General features: G+C 39.0%; 1 protein-coding gene across 8 annotated transcripts in view; it reads right to left on the minus strand.

The window, feature by feature from the left end:
- The window catches only part of PPP2R2B (protein phosphatase 2 regulatory subunit Bbeta), a 469,020-nt gene that overhangs the window by 298,129 nt on the left and 151,216 nt on the right, over positions 1–19,675 (minus strand). The window contains exons 1-2 of one of the 8 annotated variants that reach the window (XM_043590365.1): positions 19,572–19,668; positions 13,559–13,678 (exon numbers count right to left, since the gene is read on the minus strand). The exons of 5 other annotated variants lie outside the window; for them this stretch is intronic. The gene's annotated coding sequence lies outside the window, so the exon portion shown is untranslated. Of the gene's footprint in view, positions 1–13,558; positions 13,679–18,603; positions 18,777–19,571; positions 19,669–19,675 lie in introns of those variants that run through there. 2 more of the 8 variants (XM_043590381.1, XM_043590390.1) reach the window with 2 other exon arrangements.

A 19,675-nucleotide genomic window follows, 5' to 3' on the forward strand; every position in this document is an offset into this window, starting at 1 on the left:
TAATCTATACTTCCCAATTCAAAACCCACTTCCTGTCTACACATAATAGATTTTTGCTACACTGGAATCAATATATTTGTAATTATCCTAATGCAGCAATTCTCAGATTATAGTCTGAGCACCTCTAGGGCTCCCTGAAACCCTTTTAGAGGGTCTACAAATCAACACTAGTTTATAATACTTAGAAGTTGTTTTCCATTTTACTCTCATTTCCTCATGAGTGTACAGTGGAGTTTTCCAGAGGCTACACAATGTGTGATATCACAATAGACCAAATACAGAAGCATATAGAAGAACACAGCTGTCTTCTAGTAAGCCAGACATCAGAGAGATTTACAAAAAATATAAAGTAATGTTAGCCTTCTTACTAATATTTTGTTTTGAAAAATATAGTAACTTGGTAAAAGTACATTGTGGGTATTAACATGCAATGGATTTATTATTGTTATTTTAAAATGAATTAATAAATATTTCTAAAATCTGTTTTAATTTCTGATAAACTAAATATAAGAAGATAGTGACTCACATAATTAAAAGTCTTTGGGGTCCTCAATCATTTTTAAGGTTGTAAAGGGGTCCTTGAATAGCTTGAGCACCATAGTTTGAATGGTTAGGAATACATGCTTTAAAATCAGATTGGCCTGGAGGTACTAAAAACTTATTGACCTCAGGAAAGTTAAGGTTACATCAGAATCCTGAGTTTCTTCAATAGCAAAATGAGAATCATAATCATCAACATTATAGGCTAATAGAACCAAAATACCTGAGCCAGAATTGGCACATGTAAATCTACAGCAAACGGGAGATTCTGACATTATCATGATCAACATAACAATCGTTTTTATTGTCATTTTCCGAATGTGCTCTAGCCTTCCAGCTTCTGAGTTATTAGTGCATCTTATCTCTGTAGGGACTGTCCTCTTAGTGAATTTTTTTTACCTACTGAGAGCCAACAGAGGTAGGATAACATTTTGTAGAGTTAGGAGGTGACTCTCTCTCACTCCTCTTTGGACCTATCATTCAGGCTGTAGAGATAGCTCCCTCTGTACACCCAACTCAGAACCAAAGAAGGCAGAACCCCAAAAACCAAAGTGTTATATTCTTTGTTTATTCATTTCCAACTACGCTTTTATAACTTAGCGCAGGGATATTAATCTTAGAGTCTGGAGCCTGGGAGGGGAATAAAAAGGACTTTTGAAGATCAAAAGCTTGGCTTTTAATACTAAGCACCAATGCCTGGCAGATTGAAAGCTTGGCATTTATTCTATGAGGAAGAAAAAAAAGGGAAGAATGCAAGCGGATTGCATAAGAGCATTATTATGAAAGGAAACCAAAGTCTGACCAAGTGGCAGGAAGCATGAAGATCAGATGGGCAAGTCTACAGATTGGATGTCCCCTGAATTTCTGATAAGGCTCATTAAACTCAGTCCTGAGATGGGGAGATGAGTGATAGAAATTACAGATAGATTATGGGAAATCTCACAGACAGCACGGGTTGGTGGTGGGGGGGGGACCATTACCTCAAGATCTAAAGTATAGTCCAGAGGTTATAAACTTCTTAGAGATGGAGAATCCTCCTGTCTAACCAATGCGGGGCCTGAGTGACAGTTGTGACAATTGTTCATGTAGACTGCTGAGTACATCTGCTTGGAATTCCATAATCCCAGCATCAGTAGAAAGAGAATGCTAGAAGTTCCTATGACCCCTACAGTTCGAGAGAAAAGCAGCAACAGTCAAGAACATGCTGGTAGACCCACAGTTGCCAGGAGCCAAATGAACGTGTGGATATTGGACTGGAGGTCACTGCAGGACCACATTCAACAATAGCAGGTAATAACATCAACAGCAGGAAACAGAAAAAAGTCACACCCAAGCCAGGACTGAGAGAAAGTATAAACTAAACATATTTGATAAAGAACTTATATCCAGCCTATTTTAAACAGCTCCTACAACCCCATGATAAAAAGACAGCCTGGTAAAAATGGGAGCAAAACAGGTGAAGATACTTAACCGAAGCAAATGTACAAATGGCAAACAAGGACATGAAAATATGTTCAATATTATTAGTCATTAGGGAAATGCAAATTAAAGCCATAATGAAAAGTGCTGCATAACTACTAAAATTGCTAAGACTAACTGTATCAAGTGTTGGTGAGGATATGTAGAAACCGGCAATCTCACATGGTCATGGTGGGAGTGCAAAATTGCACTCTGGAAAATATTTGGTAGTTTCCTATAAACACACACCATTCAGTCCATTCATAGACATTTATTCAGGGGAAATAAAAACATATGTCCACACAAATATTTGTATTTGAATGTGCATAACAGCTTTCATTCATAATAGCCAAAAATTGGAACAATCCAAATGTCTACCAACTGGTGAACATCGTAGTGCTTCCACACAATGTAATACCTTACTATTCAAGAACTAAAAGGAACTAACCACTGATCAATGTAATCCAGATACATCTCAAAATCTTGTGGTAAGTGAAAGAATCCAGAAACAAAAGGTTACATGCTGCATGATTCCATTAATATGATATTCTACAAAGACAAAACCATAGTGACAAATGACAGATCATCAGTTCCTAGTGCCAGACTGTGGGAAGAGGGAGTTGATTCAAAAAAGCAGAACTTTTTGAGGTAATGGAAATATCTTCTGTGCCATCCAATATGGTAGTCCCTAGCCACAGAGGACTATTGAGCACCTGACATATGGTTCTTAGGACCGAAGGACTGGATTTTTCATTATATAAAACTTAGATATAAATACAATTAAAAATTACAATGGAGGGGCACCTGGGTAGCTCAGTCGGTTAAGCATCCAACTTTAGCTCAGGTCATGATTTCACGGTTCGTGAGTTTGAGCCCCATGTCGGGCTCTGTGCTGACAGCTCAGAGCCTGGAGCCTGCTTCAGATTCTGTGTCTCCTTCTCTCTCTGACCCTCTCCTGCTCACACTCTGTCTCTCTCTCTCAAAAATAAATAAACATTAAAAAAATTACAATGGAAAACTTTTAAGTATGTTTGGAGCAAATTAGGCCATTTCATCTATTTCTTCAACTGTGAATTATATAAAATCTAAATACAAATCACATGTTTTTGATGAAAATTTTGTGTCTGAATTGTGATATCCTGTAAGGGTAAAATACACAATAAATTTCAAAGAATTAATGTGAAAAAAGATGTAAAACACCTTGTTGATATGTTTTTATATTGATTACATGTCAAAATAATTATATTTGGATATATTACATTAAATAAAACATATTATTAAAAAATTAATTCACCCAATTCTTCTATTTTTTTTAATGTGGCCACTGGAAAATTTTAAATTAAATTATGTGGGTTATATTATATTTCCATTGGATAGCAGTATTTTATATAACAATGGTGGTAATGGTTATAAGACTGTATGCCCTTGTGAAACTTATTGAACTGTACATTTAACTAGCAAATGTTATAATATGTCAATTATACCCCATTCAACAGATTAAAATAAAAAGACAATATACATCAACAACACCATCAGGAAGACTGGTCAAGATGAATTACCTCTGGAGAGGGTAGAAATGAATTATTCTTGTGGGGTGGGGGGTACAAAATGAGTTTACCCCTGGAGTAGAGGATACAATGAGTAACCCCGGGGAAGGACTTGACGTCTTTATGCCTTATGGGGATAAGATAAGTACCATCTGGGGTGAGGACAAGATGAGTTACAGCTGGAAGGCAGCACCACAGGTATAGAGGTCCATATGGAATACCAGAAAAAGTAAAATGTGCCTTAGCTGATGCCCATGAGGACAGAACAGGGATGCCATTCTGATAGGAAAAGGGGAAGGTACAGGATGGTTGCGTGTGTGTGAAATTGAATGTTTAGATCTTTAATTATACATTTAAATATGAAAGTCATTGGATTACCATGAAGTGGTGAGTACATCTTCTAATATCAGCAAAAGTAGAAGTTAAAACCAATAAAGCTGCATTTTTGCACCAGTGAGTTGGTGGGCTATTGTGACTATATATTTTAAGCCATGAATATGCCCTGAAGTCAAATACTTTTTATACATTCCCACATTTTGTCTTTTAAAATCAAATGATATGATTCCTAAAGCCATGGTACCCAAAGTGACATAAGGTACCTTGGGCACCACAGAAAACTCACAGGGGTGCTGTGACAGATTTTAAATATTTGAAGGAAACACACCTGCCAGATGCCATGCAAACTGTTAGCGTGAAGTAGATCACAGTTTCAACATTAGATTGTGTTACAAGTCATATTTTGGCAAAGCTTAGTTTTCAGTGATTGCTATTTTGAACTAATTATGGTTCAAAAATTAATATGGAGGAGCAAATCTGGTTCCAAGTTTCAAGAAATTATTAAGTGCTCAACGGGTACCTGTTATTACTGAAAAATTAAATTTTTTTCTCAATATATATTTTTCCAAAATTCTACTAAATTATTTGGATGACAATTTGTATTAAGTTATTTGGAACTACTTAATAAAGAAACTATTAGATACCTCTTTTGCCTAGGAAGCAATGCCTGAAACAATAAGGGCTCTGGGAAGTGAGCAAGTTTAGAGATCTCTGCTCTTCAAGGTTCACATTACTGTCTCCACATTGTAGTTGAAGAAGCTGATAACCTGAGTATGGAAGAATTTGCCCAAGGGCAAATACTAGTAGATACCAGATTTAGGATTTAATTCCCTTCTCCCCTCAACATAAAAGTCATGCTTGTGACCTCCTAGGTCTGCTTTATGATCCTTCAGTACAGCTCCTGGAGACAGTCACCCAAGGAAAGGCAGATGGTCCATGGAGAAGTAATAGTGGGACAGGAGTTCCCTTGGGGGTGACAGAGGGCAGAGGGAGGTCACAGAAAGAATCAGGGTCAGTGACCCCAGCTGTTTCTAACCACCAACTATTCCCGCAATTGAAATTTACACTGAGAGATTAAGTGACTTACTTGGGGTCCCAAGAGGATCTCATCCATCCTCCTAGAGTATGATATCCCACTCCCATTAAAACCTGAGGAAGAGGGAGTAACTTAGTATTAAGTCAAGCAGCTCTTGAATTCAGTTCATTAGCTCCTTGGATGTTCCTGGATTTTTATTCTAACCTCAATATACTTCCAGGAATGACAATGTGACCCTTTTCTTATCCTGATGGTCTGGGAGCATTTTCCTCACAATTACACATGTATTACTATCCTCTTAAGAGGTCAGTAAAACCTTTTATTTAAAAACCTGATTTATTTGCATCCATAATCTTCCTGTTAGTTAGACAATCTGCATAATACCCTCATATGATATGTTTTTAACTAGCCTTTCCAAAATATGGAAGGACTCCTCCTTAATAACAGAAGGCATTAACTATCTTAAACAGGAACCCATTTGCAGATTAAATTTGCCAAAAGGTCAGCTTGCAGCTGCCACTGTGTGGCAAACCCCACGTGTCCTCTGTGTCACATACTGTGACATATCTCGAGAAGAGTCAGGGTCTTTTCCAGTCTGCTGATTCTCTGTTTCAATTAGAATAGATTTAAGAGTCCCCAAGCTCTGGTTTCTAGGTGGCCTTGCACAATATTATTAATAATTCAATCATACCTGTGCTGATAACAGATTGCATTTATACCACCCCACAAAAAAGCCCAAACAGATTAAGGACTTCCCTATGGCTAATTTCTTTAGCAGTTTCATATCTGATTGACATCCATTTATCTAATTGCAGCTGGAAGATTTAATTTTCATTTTGTTGGCTTAGAATTAACGAGAAAACCTGTTTACTTTTTAAATATTTGACTCATTCTTTTTCATCTCCTGAATAATATTGAGATAGTCCATTCCATGCGGTGAATACTATATTTTATCAGTTTTCATTCTCTGAATTCATTTCAGCTGAGTCTAGCTGGTTACACTTTGAAGCCTAATGTGAAATTTAATCTTTCATTGCAAAGAATTTCATTTTTATGGGAGGCCAACAATGAGGCAGGCAGCAGTGTGTTCATTTGGAAATCCAGAAAATTTTAGAAAAAGAAAACATTTTAAAGAGCTCTTCATCCCTTAGTTCGAAACCTGCTTTGATTATTCATGAACTTCTAAGTAACGTGGGATGGTTTACTTAACCCAGATTTGAGACAAGTGAGGTGCCTAGCACGCAAAACGTATGGTGTTCACTCTCAGGGCTGTGGCACCACCTGTGAGTGAGTACCTCCTTCCTTAACTTCTGTGTCTTAGGCTCACAGCTTTCTTCCTTCCACTCCTGGCTCTGATCTCAGAGCATCCCTTGCTTTATATCTGACAAAATGTGCTGATACTAGCAACCTTCCTCATGGTGGTGTAGTGGGGATGAAATGAAATAATTCACACCAAGCCCTTAACAAGTTGTCTGGCACATAGTAAGTGTCTAGAAATGTTCAATGATGTTACTATGAATAGTATGTTATTGTGATGGACTGAATTGTCCCCTGCCCCCATTCATATGTTGAAGCCCAAATTCCCAATGCAATGGTATTTGGAGGTGAGACTTTGGAGAGCTGATCAGGATTAAATGAGGTCATGAGAATGGGGTCCTCATGATGCTTTTAGTATCATAAGATGAGAACTTATGCGGAGAAAGAGGGACCCTTTTGCACTGCTGGTGGGAATGCAAACTGGTGTAGCCACTCAGGAAACAGGATGGAGATTCCTCAAAAAATTAAAAACAGAACTACCCTATGACCCAACAATTATAATTGTTGATTCAAAGGGGCATATGTACCCCAGTGTTTATAGCAGCACAACAGCCAAAGAATAGAAAGAGTCCAAATGTCCATTGGCTGATAAATGGATAAAGAAGATGTGGTATATATATACACAATGGAATATTATTCAGCAATCAAAAAGAATGAAATCTTGCCATTTGCAACTATGTGGACGGAACTAGGGGGTATTATGCTAAGCGAAATTAGTCAGAGAAAGGCAAATATCATATGTGTTCACTCATATGTGGAATTTAAGAAACAAAACAGATGAACATAAGGGAAGGGAAGCAAAAATAAGATAAAAACGGACAGGGAGACAAACCACGAGAGACTCTTAAATACAGAGAACAAACTGAAGGTTCTGGTGGGGTGGTGGGTAGAGGCACGGGCTAAATGGGTGATGGGCATTAAGGAGGGCACTTGTTGGGATGAGTGCTGGGTGTCATATGTAAGTGATGAATCACTAAATTCTATTCCTGAAATCATTATTACACTATATATTAACTAACTTGGACTTAAATAAATAAATAAAAAAGAACAATGAGGATGGAGATCTATGGAAACTTGAAAATCTAAAGTATGACAATTTCATAGTCTACAATGAGTTTATTATACAGAAGTAGACAATTCTATAATAGCCCCATAATCCAGATTCTGATAGAATTTAAAAATTATTAGCCAAATGAATGTTTCAACAAACATATCTCTATTGATTTTTAGCTTCTGTCTGTAAATGTCTTGTGCTCTTTGATACAAGAGTCAAGATACAAGACCGTACAATGTCTCATACTCTTTGATACAAGAGACAAGACATGTCCACAAGGTTCATATTCATGAAATATAATAAGTATGTTCATTATATTTCATATTCATGAGATAAAAATAAGTCATGGGAAAAAAAAGACGAGGAGAGCTTGCTCTATTTTCTACCATTTGAGGACATAGCAAGAAGGTAGCTGTATGCAAGCCAGGAAGAGGGCTCTCACCAAAACGTGATCATTACAGCACCCTTACCTTGAGGACTTTTAGTCTCCAGAACTGTGAGAAATAAATTTCTATTGTTTAAGCCACCCAGTCTATGGTATTTTATTATGGCAGCTTAAACAGTCTAAAACAGTTATGTTGTATTATGTGATTTGATTGTGCTACACCTAGCCTTTCAGTGGTTTCTTAGGCTCTTTTTAGAATAAAGTAGAAAATAATTAACATGTCCCTAAAACCCAGAATGGTCAGGTCCCTGCATATCCATCCAGGCACATCTTCTAATACTCTTTCTGCAAATCCCTGCACACCAATCACACTGGTCTTTTGGGTTCGTGAATGCACCATGTCATATCTCCCTCTGTCTGCTACAGGTCCTTTGTTTAGGCTGTTCCTAGTCTAAAATGCTTTAGCATCCTTTTCCACACAGTTAACCCCTTCATACTTAATATTACACTCCATCATTTCCTTAGGACTTCATGCAGATCTGTCAGACATTTTCTTGGTTTTAAAAATAAATCACAGTTGGTCCTTATGTATCTATTTATCTGTTTATCTGATTACCATCTCTCTCTCCCACTAGATGTTAAATTCCAAGAGGACAGGAATTCTTTCTGCTTTGATTGGCAATTTCCCCTCAGCACAGTAACTTGGAATCAATGGGTGTACCATAAATAATTGTTTAGTGATTGGTATAAAAATAATATTGTCCCTGCTCCATCTTTGATAAGGCTATCCTCAGCCTTTTGTATTAATAGTTCTAAAAGGTTCTGGGACCAATTCTGATGTAGGGGACTGGTTTCTCCATACAAACCAATGCTTGGACACCAGCTGGTTATGTTAAATTCAACTCAATTCTGACACTATCTACCATATACATTTGAGGTTCCCTCCTTACATTTGATTAATTTGCTACAGCAGCTCAAAGAACTCCAAGAAACATTTTCCTTAGTAGATTACCAGTTTATTATGAAGGGATATAATTTAGGAATAGCCAGATGAAAGAAGGTATGGGAAAAGGGTGCAGAGCCCCCATGAACTCTCTGAGGGTAATGCTTTCCACAAATCTCCATGTATTCACTAACCAGGAAGCTCCCCAAACCCTGTCTTTTGGATTTTTTATGGAAGCTTAATTACATAGGCATCATTGATTAAATAATTGACTGCTGGCAATTGAAATAAACCTTCAGTCCCTCTCCCCCTCCCTGGAGGTTGAGCTGGGACTAAAAGTTCCAACCACTGGTCACAAGCTTGGCTTCGATGGCAACCAGCCCCCATCCTCTAGTGATTTCTAAAAGTCACCTCATTATATAACAAAAGACACTTATGGCTCTCACTGTTTAGGAAATCCCCAGGGTTTTGGGAACTCAGTGACAAAAGTAGGGATAAAGACCAAATATACCTATTTCTTACGGTAAGTTACAAAATCACAAGTTCTTATTGCTTATTTTCCAAGTAGTGAGCCCAAATGATTCCTCTTTCTATATGGCCACACTTAGTTCCTATTTTCTTCCATAAACAGTCATCTTCTTTGCATGTTTATTAGCTCACCACTGTTTGTTGAGCATCTAGAACAGGTAGCACACTAAATTCGGCTGGGTATACACAGTGAATACAGGCACACTCTCTGCAGTTAGGCTGTTATCAGCATAGTGTGGTGGGAGGCAAATCATTGCACAAAGCTCCGATTTAAGTATACATAACTTCAGTTCCCTAGGAGAGGGATAAGATACCCTAAGGAGAATGGTCTTCTCATTTGAGGAACCAGTGGTCACTTCCTACATGAGGTGACTCTGAGCTCTAACACCTAAAGAATGAGTAGGAGCTATAAAATGAAGAGTAGAGGGGAGAAAACCAATATTCTCACTGACTGAGAGCAAGAAGAGAGGAAGGATGCTGAGGCATTCTGCATATTTGCAAAAAGGGGACCTACTCCATAATCTTTTCTGTTCTTTCAATATTCACTTGTTCATTCATTTATTCACTTATTCATTCTCACTCATAACAAACACTTAGTAAGTCACTGATATGTGCTAGGTATTACCTTGGCATGGAAATATCATAGGAACAAAGATGAGTCCCATGCTCTTTGGGAGACTGCATACTGTTATGTTAAAATCCTATCTGTGCCTAAGGAACTTTCACTTAACATGCAGGAAATGTTGTTGAAAATATCATGTGTTCAGTCCAGTAGGCAAATCCCTACCTAATGTTTCATTTCAGCCATTCTTGAAGTGTAGTTGTTGTGTAGAGACTGTCTATTCATGAGGGTAGCCTGTTTTGGAGGTAAGCTTGAGTTTATATTTCGCTGAAGAGTCATTTGCTATGAGCTGAGAAGCACAAATACAGACAAGTACTTAACACAAAAACCAGGCTAAACAAATACTTGTTCTTGTTATCATCACTTAGGCTGATGGGAGAATGCAGAGAGAAAGAAGTAGAGTTTTGGAAAAGGTGTTCTTCACATGTAACTGGCCTGGAGGAATAGGCCCTGTGTTCGAGAAAGGCAGGGAGGATCCCTGAGGCTTACTATTATCTCCCATTACTACTGTGACTGGTCATTTTAGACCAAACTTTCAAACTAGTCCTACCCAAGGCAGAAATACTCAAGGACATTCTCTACTTAGTAAGAATAGAGAGAAATGGAGGCCAATATAGATTTCCAAGAAGACAAAAATTCTCTTTGCATACTAGGCCTCCTTTTTTATTTCCTGATTTTCAATGATTTTTCTAAATCTGTCACATTGAAACAACTCCCTCAGCCCCCCAATCTCCCGATTACCATTATCCATAAGGACCATATAAGACATGGTTCTTGACTTATATGATTATCTCTATTTTTAAAAGATGAAACTGAATTGAGACATGGAGAATTTGAGGAACTTGACCATAATTTCAAATAAATACAATAAATATATTTTGGTTACCACTCAGTAATTTAAGGACTAAAAGCTAAATTCTCAATTCCTTAATGAATTTAAACTATAAGCAGATATCCTTAAAAGCAATGGGACTATTTAATCCCAATTTACCTCCTGTGTTCTACTGAAATGGAGTTAGTTAATGCCCTGCACTTGCCACTTATGTGGTCTTTAGTAGGATTTTCAGCTGGGGCTAACCCAATTCCAAATCTATGGGTTACAAAGAATCAGCAGAGAAAATGACATATGGTGGAGAGCAGGTGGCTTTGAGAGACAATATTAGCTATGTATATATGAAATCACAACAAGTATAAATATTTAATTTCTAATGTTTGAAAGAGAAAAGAGGGTTTCTTTGAAAGTGGACTTTAATGCATATGTAAATTAATTATAATTCATGACATTCCTCACACAAATCATTATTCCAGAAAATGATGCAATCATTTCAAATCAATATTGACATTTTGGATGTTACAATACTTTTAAAGATTTGTTGAAGTATAGTTTCTCTTTCCCCTAAAGAGGGCCTTCTATCATGAGCAAGAAAGCTAGATGAAATGCAAAAAAAAGTCACACGGTTTTCATATGTCAAGGTTGTGTAACTTGAGTTCATAGACCATCCATGGGGGCCATTGGGAAGCAATGGTTAGGTTGGTGGCTGTTTACACAACTATACCACTGGACTGCATCCTGGTGCCTTGTTACAACTTATACAAAGGTCACACTCAAAAGCTAATGGTCTGTATGTTTTCATGGGCACATTTCTTATCTCTGGTGACTTCCATTTTCAGGGTGTGTTCACAACTATCTCCAAATTTGATCTCATGGCACAAACCGCTTAACAAAGTCCTCCAAATGTGGCAACTAATTAGATATCCACAGGAAGTAATGAAGCTGTTGGTGTTGCAAAAATATATTGTTGACCAGGTCGGCCCTGGGTGAAGTATGAAACATCAGTGGATGAGGACACTGGGAAAGAATAAAAGTCATACGCTGGTGAATAAATATCATAGGAAGGGGTTTTACAACAAAGTCATCTTCTTTGGCTACATGATGATGCAGGAAGCAGATTTGGTAGTGAAATGGGAGATCCAAAAAGCCCTATGAGGACTTGGCCCATCTTGTGTGGTACAATTTGGGGTAAAGGGTCTTCAAGTCACCCTTTAGCTCAAAAGTATCTCCCTGGCTAGCCCACCACTCTCTGCATCAGAATTGACATTTGCTTCCACAAAAGCCATTCTCATTCAGATGTCTCAGAATGCATGCATTCTGGAGCTAAAAGCCAAGGTATTATTTTTCTCTTTCCATTTTACTTTTCCTCCAAATCTATTTTATCAGCAAATCCAGCAAATGTACTTTCTCAAATAGCCCTCAAATATGCCCTTGTCTATCTTCACCGCTGCCCCTTTATGTCTAAGGCACCATCACCATCCCCTTCTCATTGGGCCTCCTGCTTCCACTTTTGTCCCTTGAAATCTATACTGCACAAGTAGCTAGAGAATAACATTTTTAACAGTTATGAATTAGATCATGCCATTCTTCTGCTTAAAATCCTCCAATATCTTCCCTTGGGCTCAGAATAAATTCCAAATTGCTTATCCTGGCATTCAACTGAAAACATTCTTCCCACAGCCCTTTGCAAATCTAGCTCTCTCTCATTCATGTACCTTTTCCCTCTCCCATCCCATCAATCAAAAGAATTTATCCTCCCTACGCACCTCCCTCTCCCCCCCCCCCCCCCAACAGCACATACTGCCTCCACTGTTAGGACTTCTTCATAAGTTTCCTCTCTGTGAAATGTCAGCACCCTAGACATTAAGGCTGTATCATCAAGCTGCTGTACCTTTACCTGAGTTTAGCTGTTGCATCCAGGTGCTGACTTAGAGAAGGAATCTGCTCTAACAATGGATTAACTGCCCTTTGTTCCCTGACAGGATATGATTTTGTTTGGTTCATATATTATTATATATTATGAGCCACTGTACCAAAAATTAACTTCTATTAACTCTGTCCCCTCTACCCCAATTCTTGTGCTTGCTTCCTCTTTGCTGATGTTTAAAAATCATTAACAAAAACAAAGGAAACCTCCATCTCCACACTTCCACTGCCTCTTTCTTTCTTCATCCCTTTTTTGAAAGCCAACCATCTTAAGAAAACTTAGACCTTATTATCCTAAAAGCTTCTTGTCTTTCCAGGGATGATAGAGGAGTCGTTTATAGAAACTGGTCTTGTAAAACACATGACTTTCACTTTGGGGCCAGCTACGACTTCCACTGAAGGCTCCTTGAAGACAGTGCATTAGTATAACATCTCTAAAGGAAATCAATAATTTTATTCACTTTGAAGTGGTTTATACAGCATCTGTCCCATAGTTAGTATTCAAATATTTGTTATAAACACCACGTAATCCACAACAAAAAGAGGCAAAGTGTTAAAATTTTAAAATGGTATTTTAGTTATTTAAATTCTTTCCAACCCAGAAGAATAAAAAAGGAAATTCTAACCAGATGTTACTTTTTTTTTCATCACTCAGAGAACATTCTATCTCTCTGAGGATATAGTATGATCTCATCATACACATAGTTAATCAAATGATTATAAGTATGCATACTCAGTAGAGAGTGACAGAGAAAAAAAGTTATTCCTCTGCATCCTTCTATGTCCTGGTTGCTGTTGTAACCCCATAACCAAACATAATATGGGGCATATGACTGGCATCTAAGATATATGGATTAAATGAATCAATGCACACAGCTAATAGGTGATAGAGCCAGGATTCTAAGCCAGATTTGTCTAATGACAAGCCTATGTCCCAGAGCTAAACTATATTGGCTTTCTTCATTTTTCAGAGTAACCATGTTGTTTATTCTGGTGCTATTCTTTGAGGCGTATGCTCTCCTGGCTGTCATTACCTGTGTTGGTGTTTTTCTCACCAAGTGCCTGTAGGTGCCTCAGGTGGGGTCATTCCTTGTATGACATTTCTCAGAGCCAAGAAAACAAGTATCACCACTCACTGGTGTCCATCAATTATTCTGTGTGCAATTAAGAAATACAATTTATAGATAAGAATCCTTACTTATAGACAGGCTCAAAGTTATTCCCAAGGACATGCTGTTAATGGCAGAGTTATTTTCAGAACCTAAGTGATTTGGTCTCTTCACATTCTCTTATGAACAAAAAGGGCTACAAATAAATGATCTGTCTCCTGGATGCCGGTCCATATTCTAACACCACAGTGACTGCCAACTTTGACCATTTAGTCCTTCAGCCCAATCTTACTGTATACCCTAAATGTAGCCACACCAGAGGACAAGGAACGTGAACAGTCTAATGAATGGAGGAATGTTAAGTTCTTCTTTCCTCAGCTTTTACTGAGCCCTGACATTATATTTGCAACCCGAGGACGTAAAGTATTTATTTAATAGTAAAGAGCCAGGCAATCTGACATCTCCCTCAGCCCAAACAAAAGTTAATCATCTCAAGCACGTATGGACCCGTGTCGCTTTGCAACCTACCTGTGCTTTTCATAGGGGCTCTCAAACTGTGAGCTTCCCCACCCCACTGCCTTTTCTCAAAAACATATAATCTGGCCCACCTGCATTTTTGTATTTAGGTCCCGGCAAAGAAACCATTATGAAATTGACAGAGCTGCCAGAAAGTAGGATGACTTCACTGCATGTGAATTCACTGAGGAGGTGGTAGGCAGAGGCGTGGAGAAAGAGGAGGAAGAATATACATGAAGTGAAATTTGCCTTTGGGCTTCCCACCTCTTTCTCCATGGTGTTGAGAATGGTTCTACAAACCTTTCAGAATTAACGTGTTTGCTCCATAACAAACTAACCTAAGTCTCTTCCCATAGAGCACAGAGAGACTTTGGCCTTTTAACTCAAGTTGGTAATGCCAAAAGTAATGAAGAACTCACAGATGATAACAACAGCACATACCATTTACTGAGGGGCTATGAGGTACTAACACTATGCTAAGCCTTTGTACACATTATTTTATTCAATCCTTACAACTCTTTCCCATGTCACTCCCACAGAGACGCTTCAAGGACTCCCCATTGCCTTTAGGATAAAGTCCAAATGACAGAGTTTATGAGACCCTCTAAGACGCCATCAACCTTTGCATGTCTCAACCTCACCTTGCACACTCTGCACCTCCCTTGAATGTTTTGGTTTTATCTGTACTCGAATGCTTTCAGTTCTTCTTATGTTTTGTGCTCTCTCTTGCCTACAGGATTTTAAATACATTCCCTTGAGAACACATTTCTTCTACTCTTCACCTGGTTAATTTGAACTTTCCCTCAAAATTTTAAGACTTTTTTTCGTGGGAGACTTGTCTCCAGTTCCACCTAGGTCGGGTTCTCTGTTGTTGCTTCCATGATTCATTCTATTTCCTCTTTTGTAACTCAATACCTGTCGTGACTAGTTAGATATGTACCTTTCTAGTAGATTTAACCTTTGTGAAGGCTGGCAGGCTACATGCCTTCTTATTAAAGTTGTTTCCCTAAGCATTGAACTAATTGCCTATCATATGAGTAGACCTGAATAAATGAATGGAAATCAATTATATACAAAATATATATTTGAGTATTTCCATTTCAAAGATGAGGAAACAGATTAAGAGGGGCTAAATAACTTGCCCAAAGATATACACTGAGCCAATGGTGAGGCTAAGCTTTGAACCCAAGACTGATGCCCAAACCCAAGTTTACAACCACTCCACAGCACTGCCTTCTCAAAATATCCTCCAACCCTAACAGGAAAAATAAAGAGAATTACTATGGAGTATTTATCTCACAGAAAAATTGAGTACAGAAAGCTGCTGGGATTCTTGAAGGTGGTCTTCCGCTCATCTGATTTCAAAGCTACCTGAGAGATGCTGGGTGATTCTGAGTCTTTCTGCACCTTGGGCACAATGGAGTGCTTTCCCCAAATATGGCTTCTGTCTCTCCACTATAGGTGGTAGAGGATAACAGGCAACCCATAGCTACAACTTTTAGTTCTTCCCACAGATCTACACGAAAAAAGGGAAAGTGAGTTTCTCACATTCTGGGAGAGGTTGCCCAGGCAACAAAGAGCCAGAGTGACAGACCACCCAGTTGAGACATGATGCAGTAATCTGCACATTCTCCCATACTGATGCCCACTTCCATGAGGCAGTAACCAATTACTGTCATACATCTTTTCAATGAGGCAACACTGAGAGATTCACCTGTCCCAACGGGACGCAGCTTGTAAAGAGTCCCCATGGACAGCTAACCAGTATCTCCAGAACCTGCTACATGCTCAGGTGAAAAGCCTTGTGTTTAATTTATAGATTATGCCAGAATAGCAGTTCTAAAGCTGAAAACAGTTCAGTAGTCCCAATTTTGTGGCTTGTAATAAGACAAAAATGGCTATTGAATTAAATATTAATATTCAAAATTAAGTTAGTCCACTTTGTATATAATGGCAACCCCTGACACAGCTCTTCCACTTAACAGCTGTGTGATTTTTATATGTTAATCAAGAATTTGTTCATCTATAAAATGGGTTTATAGATATAATTACCAATGGCATGTGTGTGTGTGTGTGTGTGTGTGTCTGTGTGAAGAGCCAGTGAGAAAATACACGTAAAGCACTTAACATATGGTGCATAATCAGCACTTAATAAATGAAAGTTATAGTAATTATTAGAATATATTTGAGTCCCTGAAAAGGTTGTTAGACAGAGAGAAGCAGACTATTCCTTTGAGTCTATCCGCTAGTTTAAGTTTAGTGCAGAAGCAAGTTGGCATCATGTCTACCCCCGTAATAACCAGGGATGTGGGCTATAAACCCCTTGTGGGACAGGCTGTCTTCACTGTGCACTAGAAAGCCTTTGCCAAGCTTAATACAGTGTGAGGCACACAGTGTGTGCTCAAGAAATGCTTGTTGAAGCTGTCAACAATGAGATGTTCAGGCAGTTCAAAGCACCGTAGGCAGTGGATCTTTAAAGGAAACTGTACCCTCCTAGGAGTCATTAAATGAGTTCTTCAGGGAGGGCAGTAACAACATGCCACCTGATTGCTTTGTTCAGAAGTACTTTCCGACTGAGTTACCCCAGAAGAGATGCTGTTTTTTTGCTACATAACTACAGGACTTCCAGTTCCTACTAGGAAATGGCTTTTCAGGATGGCTTGCACTACATTTGTGTATGGAGGGGAGAGAAACACAGAGCAGGATGAAACTTCTACCAATCTGCTCGCAGCCTCTGGCATACCATTGTATCCTATTATGCTCTGGTGTGTGTGTGTGTGTGTGTGTGTGTGTGTGTTGGAATGAATATATTAGCAGTGCCCACATACCTCTGAAAATCAGGTCCAAATCTCATTCAGTTCTATTAGAAAATTATTCTTACAGCATGACATAGATTCTCTGAAAGTATTTTATCCTTTAAACACCAAAACCTCTTCAGCGAAAATTAAAATGGAAAATGTGTAAAGGAGCAGTTCTCTAAATGAAACCGTTTCTGGCTAAGCAGACCACATTAGCCAGTGGTTCTGGTCTTTGTTCTTGAGTAAAAAATTCAAGAGAGGGGTAAACCAGAACGAATAATCTCCAAATGCTAATTTTGCAAATCCTAGTTTTTGCTATTTTGGAAAACAAACCACATGATATAGCAATTAATAAAAGATATCGTGTCTTATTAACGTTCATACAGTAATTACGAAAATCGCAAATCCATCTGCTAAGTAGTCAGCAAACAAGACAAACGACTGAGCTCCGTTAAACAGATTACCAGCAGCCTATGGGAATATAATCTAATAGCCCCATTCTGAGCCATGAATAAGGCAGCTACTCCCTTTTACCCCGTGGACAGGCCACAACAATACCATCTCACACGCAAGGCAAGACAGAGCAATGGAGACATCCGGCAAGTCGCCCTCTCTGGAGAGAATGTACTCGTAAGCAAGTGTCAATGTTACTCATGTAGCTTGCTCTTACAGCCTTTGTACTGACACTTAAGAGTTGGTTTCTGGGGCCCCTGGGTGGCTCAGTCGGTTGGGCGTCTGACTTCGGCTCAGGTCATGATCTTGGGGGGTTGAGCCCTGCATCGGGCTCTGTGCCAAAAACTCAGAGCCTGAAGCCTGCTTCGGATTCTGTGTGTCCCTCTCTCTCTGCCCCTCCCCTGCTCATGCTCTGACTCTGTCTCAAAAATAAATAAAAACATCAAAAAAAAATTAAAAAAAAAAAAGAGTTGGTTTCTTGAAAAGACCCAAAAGATGTCTCCTAAAGTTAAACACAAGCCCAGGAGTTTCTGCATGTAAAATGCCCATCAGGGAGGCTCTTCGGCTCCCCTCACAGAAAAGTTTCATCTTCCTGCAAACTTCTGTCATTTCATCTCTATTTCTCTTCCAACATTCAGTATCTGGACATGTTTCATGGCTCCTCTCCTTGACAGGCATCTGAAGAAAAGAAGCCATGTCTTACTACCCTATGACAACAATAACTACCACTATGACTAGTTGTGATTGAGATAACTACCATTTCTTGGGACTATAAATGTGCCAGTCACTGGGGGCAAGTGTTTCATTTTCTTAAATTTATTTTTTGTCACGTGATATTCGCAAGAGACCCCTGAGGTTGGCACATCCTCCCTTTAGATGTTAGGCAGTTGAGGCCCACAAAAACTGAGGGAAAGACATGGGATTCATGTCTAGGTCAGAGAGACTCTGAGGCCTGTGTTCTGAAACACCATGCTACACTTTATATAGCCCATGCAGCATCTAGGTCAAGTACACAGCAGGTGTTGATAAATGTCAGTGGAATCAGTGAATACCTTAACATCAATTCACTCCTTCGTCCCCTTGGTAGTTGAGGTTCAATCCTTATGGATTCTGCTTTCTTGTGCATTTTTCCCAGGTGTGCATGGAGATCAGGGTTATAATTTCTACTGGCTATCCAAAAATGTCAAGAAGAGCTTCCCTTACCTTTTTTACATCAGAAAATAAACACCTTTCTGGGACTCTACCTCCTACTTCAGTGACTGCCAGGATGATCATTCACAACTGGGTGCAATCGATGGCTTTTCATTTGTATTGGTGCCACTCACATGTTGGACTACAAACTAGATGGTAGGAGGTGGCCCAGTGTTCCCGGCACCTCCTCCCTGCTCTCTTCAACATCCTGGCTCTAGGGTCACATGGAGGGGAGTTCAGGGCCTGCTGGTCACTGACTTCACAATAGTCAATGTTTACCATTGGTGGGAATAGTGGCCTTTTGATGCCTTCACCCTCTGAGCACACAGTGTTCTCTCTCCATCTGGTAACTGCTTCTAACTTGCAGCCCACTCAGCTCTAGAGGAGAACCCTGATTGCTTTAAGCCAAGCAGCACATCCCATTGGCCTTTTCACTGTAATTAACTCAAGTCAGAAGATGTGGTTCAGGTGAATGATAAAGGAGGAAATGTCTGCTGGGGGCTTCTGGGGAGAATGCTTTCTAGCTCAGCGAACTTTAAGGAAAGCGATTCTCTCTCTCCTTGCTGGACATTTACACAGAATAAGAAAGATCAAGGTGTGAGAAGTCATTCTGGAACTCTGAAGAAACCCAACCTTAGGGTTAAACAAGATACCAAGACGACCAAGGAGAAAAAGGAAGATAAAATGTTTTTGATGATACAATGGAGCCACTTAAGCCTTGTTTCAAAGATTGGACTATTTCTTTATTTTTCAGCTACTCGAGAGTCTAAGTTCCCTTTTTGAATTAAGCCAGTTTTGACCTAGATTGTCTCTGACTTGAAACCAAAAGATTCATAATATTCATGGGTGACAACTTGGTTCCATGTTCATCATCACATTCACTTATTATTATTATTTTTGCAGAACAGCAAGTATGACAAGGGTCTGAAGGACCAAAGGGGACCATTGCTTATCATAAAGTGTAAGCAGGCAAAATTTACCTGTCAGAGCCTGAGTAGAGCTGGCTGGCCTGATTTAGGGCCATGATCTCACAGAGTGCTCTCCCGTGTATCCGACGTTAGTGAACTGCATCCCAGTCAATTAT

Source organism: Prionailurus bengalensis, chromosome A1, assembly GCF_016509475.1.
Source record: "Prionailurus bengalensis isolate Pbe53 chromosome A1, Fcat_Pben_1.1_paternal_pri, whole genome shotgun sequence".
NCBI classification, from domain to species: Eukaryota; Metazoa; Chordata; class Mammalia; order Carnivora; family Felidae; genus Prionailurus; species Prionailurus bengalensis.